This window comes from Neophocaena asiaeorientalis, unplaced genomic scaffold, assembly GCF_003031525.2.
Source record: "Neophocaena asiaeorientalis asiaeorientalis breed wild unplaced genomic scaffold, Neophocaena_asiaeorientalis_V1.1 scaffold629, whole genome shotgun sequence".
Taxonomy (NCBI): Eukaryota; Metazoa; Chordata; class Mammalia; order Artiodactyla; family Phocoenidae; genus Neophocaena; species Neophocaena asiaeorientalis.
The window spans coordinates 8,366,764-8,372,763 of NW_020175468.1; positions in this window are offsets into that span (position 1 = coordinate 8,366,764).

The following is a 6,000-nucleotide window of genomic DNA, read 5'->3' on the forward strand; positions in this document are numbered from 1 at the left end:
ATCCATCCCTTCATCCATCCACCCATCCATTCATCCCTCCATCCATCTATCTCATCATCCATCAGTCTTTCCAAACATTCATCCGAGCATATGTTCATCCATCCATCTAAACAATGATCCATCCACTCTACCTCTCCATTTTAGCTGTTTGTTCATCCATCCATCATCCAGCCGTTCACCCGTCCATCTGACCATCCATCCATTCAAACATCTAACTACTTATTTATTAGTCCATATGTCTATTCACTCAGCCGTGCTTACATCCAGATTTCATTCATCCTTTCATCTCTTCACTCCCTCCATTTGTCCATGCAGTTCTCTGCCTTCCAGCACATCCATCCATCCATCCATTTGTCCATTTTTTATCTATCCAGTCATCCATTCTTCTCTTCATGATCTATTCCTCCGTCCATTTCCAATTATTTATCCATACATTTATCTCTTCATCTGTCCACTAACCATGTGTCATTCATTCAAACATCCTTTTATCATCATCTTTGTGTTGATTTAATAATGTGTTCATTTACTTACACTTTCATGCATCCATTTATTCACTCATATTCATTCACTCACTCGCTTGTTCACATATCCAGTCATTTGTCACTGTCTATTGAATTACTCATTCAGTTTATTGTCTCATTCATTCACCTAGTGTAGTTCTTAAACAGTCCTACATTGCAATCCCCTGGGGAGCTTTTAAAAAATATTGATACCTGACCCCAACCCAGACCATCATTAGGTTAAACCACAAAAATGCCATTTTTGTAGGTTAAAAGTGGTTAAATATCAATAATTTCGTATGTTCTAGTCTAGTAAGTCTGTAGTGGGTCCTGGGCATCAATATTTTCGTTGAGTTCTCCAAAAGATTCTATGGATTTGTCAAACATTGATCAAAGATGTTCTGGGGGCCCTCAGACCCTGGATGGATGCTGAGGAGGTCAGGAAGGGCGGAGGGCTGACCTGGGCAGCTTCCAGTCTGAGGCAGTCTTCTCCTTCTTCTGGGCTCCCTCCTCCCTTACTGAACAGTCACTGCCCAGGGATGGCTGTTAGGAGATACATCAGTCACGAGCCTAGAGGGGCACAGGAAGAGGGTCCCCCAAAGAGCTGGTGAGGTCATGTTTAGTTTTCTATCACTGCTGCAATATGTTTGAAGAAATAATGCCTGAAAACGTACCCAATCTTATGAAAGACATTCGTTTCTAGATCTGAGAAGCTCAATGAACTGCAAGTAGGATAAATACAAAGAGATCCATACCGAGACCCATCATAGTTAAACTGCTGGAAGAAAAAAAAAAAAACAGAAAAATTTGAAAGCTATAAGTGAAAAAACAACGCATCATGTACAGGGGAAAGCAGTACGATTCACAGCTAAATTTTCATAGAAACAATGAAGGCCAGAAGGCAGTTGAATGATTTATTCAAAGTGCTAAACAAAAGAAAACTGTCAGTAATTCTATACTCAACAAAACTATATTTAACAACTGAAGGCAAATGTTAAGAAGAAAAAAAAAAACAACAAAAAACTGAAGGCAAGGGCTTCCCTGGTGGCGCAGTGGTTGGGGGTCTGCCTGCCGATGCGGGGGACACGGGTTTGTGCCCCCGTCCGGGAGGACCCCACATGCCGTGGAGTGGCTGGGCCCGTGAGCCATGGCCGCTGGGCCTGCGCGTCCGGAGTCTGTGCTCCGCAACGGGAGAGGCCGCAGCGGTGAGAGGCCCGCATAACGCAAAAACAAAAAACAAAACAAAAAACTGAAGGCAAAAGAAAGATATTCTGAGATAGAAGAAAACTGAGAATTCATTGCTAGCAGACCTCCCTGTAGGGAATACTAAAGGAAGTCCTTCACATTGAAAGAAAATAACATCAAATCCACAGGAAGAAATAAAGAATCCTAGAAATTATGAATATGTGGATAAATATTTTTCAAAATTATATAAATAAAATTTACTTTTTTTTCTATTTTCTTTAAAACTGTGATGGAGTGAAAATTGTAACAGTATATTGTAGAGTGTATAACATATATGAATGTGATATATATAACAACAATAACCCAAAATAAGGTGGGAAATGGAGATATATTGGAGCAATGCTGCTATATTTTACTGGAATTAAATCTGTATTAACATAAAGTTGACTGTGATCATTTACAATGCATATTGTCATCCCTAGAGTGACCATTTAAAAACCAGCTTTCAAAATATACAGTTTAGGGCTTCCCTGGTGGCGCAGTGGTTGAGAGTCCACCAGCCGATGCAGGGGACGCGGGTTCGTGCCCCGGTCCGGGAAGCCCGTGAGCCATGGCCGCTGAGCCTGTGCGTCCGGAGCCTGTGCTCCGTGGCGGGAGAGGCCACAACGATGAGAGGCCTGCGTACCGCAAAAAAAAAAAAAAAAAATAAAAATATACAGTTAAAAAAAACAACAACAACAGAGGAATTTAAATGGTATACTAAAAATTGTTTAACACAAAGGCAGGTAGTGAAGGACTAACAGAGTAAAAACAAATGGCAAAATGGCAGCCGTGAAGCCAACTATATCAATCACGACATCAAGTGTGAACGAAATAAACATTCCAACCAAAAGTCAGAGATCGGGGCTTCCCTGGTGGCAAAGTAGTTAAGAATCTGCCTGCCAATGCAGGGGACACGGGTTCGAGCCCCGGTCCGGGAAGATCCCACATGCCGCGGAGCAACTAAGCCTGTGCGCCACAACTACTGAACCTGTGCTCTAGAGCCCGCGAGCCACAACTACTGAAGCCCACACGCCTAGAGTCTAGTCTGTGCCCCGCAACAAGAGAAGCCACTGCAGTGAGAAGCCGGCGCACCGCAACTAAAGAAAGCCCACGGGCGACCACAAAGACTCAACGCAGCCAAAAAAAAAAAAAGTCAGAGATCGTCCGTGGTGGTCAGCTTCCAAACTGGCCTCCAATGATATGCAAACCCTTGTGTGAACCCCTCCCAAATGGTACCAGGGTTGGTATGTGTGACTACATTTCATCAAGAGAATATGGAAGAACTGATAGTATGTCACTTCTCAAACGGGGGTATAAGAGACACTACAGCTTCTGTCGTGGCTTGCTCTCTTGCTCTTTCATTTCTCAATGACTCCCCCGGGAGGAGTCAGTAACTTCTTGAACAGTCCTATGTAAGTGCTCATGTGACAAGAAACTGAAAACTCCTGCCAACATCCATGTGTGTGAGCCCTCTTAGAAGAAGTTCCTCCAATCCCAGTCAAGCCTTTAGAGCAGGGGTTGCAAACTTTTTCTATAATGGTCACATAGCAAATATGTTAGGCATTGTGGGTGACCCAGTCTCTGTTGCAGCTCCCGAGCTCCACGGGTGGAGCACAAAAGCAGCCAGTAGGCTATACATAAATGAAAGAGCATGGCTGTGTCCCAATAAAACTTTATTTATGGACACTGAAATTTGAATTTCGCATCATTTGAAGTGTTAAGAAATGTTATTCTTCTTTTCATTTTTTTTTCAGCTATTTTAAAGTGTGAAAACCATTCTTAGATTGTGAGCCTTACTAAAACAGGTAATGGGTGGGTTTATCCCAACAGCCATAGTTTGCCAAAACTTCTTTCGGGTGCTAGCAACTTCACTTATAGTTTGACTGTAACTGCATGAAAACTCAGCACCACAACCTAGTTAAGCCACTCCTAGGTTCCTAACTTCAGCAACTGTAAGACAATAAGTATGTGTTATTTTATGATGTTACTGGGATAATTTGTCATGAAGCTACAGAGAATAATACATTTTCAGCCTGGATAAGAAAACAAGACCCAAGTATATGCTATCTACAAAAGACACACTTTAGATCTAAGACGTAAATAAGTTGAAGGTAAAAGGATGAGAAAAGAAGTACCGTGCCATCAGTAACCATAAGAGAGTAGAAGGACAAAATTAGTATCAGACACAATAGATGTTAAAAGAAATTTTACTAGAGACAAAGGACATTTCATCATGATAAAAGGGTCAATACATCAAACATACACATCAAACTATGCACATATATTGCTAAGTGACAAAAAAGAGGTGAGTGGGTGAAAGATGCTCAATTTTATGCAAGGAGGGAAAAAAGTTGCATATACATGTGTTTAGAAGGGCAGAGAGTTTTGGAAAGATACACAAGAGATAAAGAAAGACACGGGTAACAGAAGTTTGCTCTTATAAAGGAGGACTTTCATATTTTATATATTTATAGGTTTTTTATTTTGAAATGACTAACACAGAAAGTTGTAAGTACAGTACAAACATTTTTTTCCCTACACTCATTTGAGAATAAGTTGCCAACATGCTTCCTGATCACCTTCAATTACTTTACTGTGTATCTCCACAAACAAGAACATCCTCTTGCATGTCCACTGTAAGGCAACAGTGAAAATCAGGAAATTAACAGATGGAGAACAGATTAACAGATGGATAACTACCATCTATTCCGAGACCCCAACCACCTTTACCAGTTGTGCCAACAACTGTATTTTCCACTGCATACTTTGAAATTTGTACCGTAGGTATACCTTTAAATTAATATATATTTTAAAATTATATATATTAAAAATTATATATATATATAAAGTGATATTATATATATGTAATTCCTTTAACAGGCAAATAAAAATAAACATAATGAGCCCTGGGACCAGGGGAATTCAGACTTTCCCGGGTCCTCCAGTGGGAGAGGGTGTCCTTCATTCCACGACCCACCCAGAGATACACTCTTGAGGGCCGGGCATGGGGGTGAAGTGGCTTCAGCCGAAGGGTCTCAAGGGGCAGAAAAACGGGTCCAGAAAAAGCTCAAGTGCCGCAGCAGGGTTTGTTCTTCCCACCACCCTAGCTGTTTCAGGTTCAGTCGGCAAGCAGCCCCCCCTCGCCGAGCCTCCGTTTTTAAACCGCAACTTCTGCAGCGGCCCAAGGGAAGGAGGGAGATCTGTCACACTTTGGCCGGAGTCCGGACCGGAAGCCTGTGGTACATCCGCCAGGGGTGCGGATCCAGACTTTCCGAGACCCGGGTCCGAACCCACTGTGAGCCGCTGGTACGCTGCCCCACCCCACCCCCCCGCCTCCATCCGCAGCTGCGAACCACGTCCGCTGCGAGCGCCTCGCTGAGGGTGCGAGGCTGGGGGAGCTCGCTTGGTCCCGGCTCCCCCGCCAACCACAGCTATTCAAGGGCGACCCAGCGACCCCCAGAAACCAGAAAATCCCCACCTGCAGGTCGGGGGTGACTGGGCGTCTGTATATACCCAACTCCCCCTACCCCCTAGAATCTCGAGGAGGGCCGGGGTCTCGGGGCCGTCGGGCGAGCCCAGATGGACGAAGTGTGTGAACACGCTCGAAGGCAGCAGGGACACAGGAGCCCGGCCGTTCGCGTTTCCCGTCTTCTCCGCGGGGAGGCTGCAGCTTCAGTGCGCGTCTGCCCCGGGGCGCGACCATCGGAGGCCTGTCCTGACTCCCGAACAGATGGGAGGCAGGCGAGGCCCGGATCTGCCTCCAAACCCCTCCCCGCGCCACCCGTCTGCAGGCGCCAGTAGGTAGGCGAAATCGGCGAGAGGCAGGAAGAGGGACTTCGGCGCAGGGAGCCTGAGATTCACGCACCCGGGGTCTCCAAGGGACCTGTTGGCAGACGGACCGATTCGGGGGTCCGTTACACCCACGGAGCGGGCGCCAAGGGATGGCTTGGGCCCCTGCAAATTCCCTAAAGTCGGCCCGCACCGCATTACCACCTGGCTGCTTCGCAAAGTGCTGCAGGGGGGCAAGCCAAAGCCCCACCCCCGCCAGATCGTGACCCTCCTCAGGCCTCCAGGGACAAAAAGTGCCCTCGGAGATCCAGGCCCGGACCCGCCCCGGCCACGCAATCGCTGTGTGACCCTTAATCAGTGTCTTCACCTCCCTGAGCCTGCTATCCTCGTCTATATGAAGGAGACACAGACACACAGGAGGCGCACAGACGAGAGGCTAAAACTTTATTTGTCACTCAGGACCCCTGTGCCCCGCCCCCAGCGC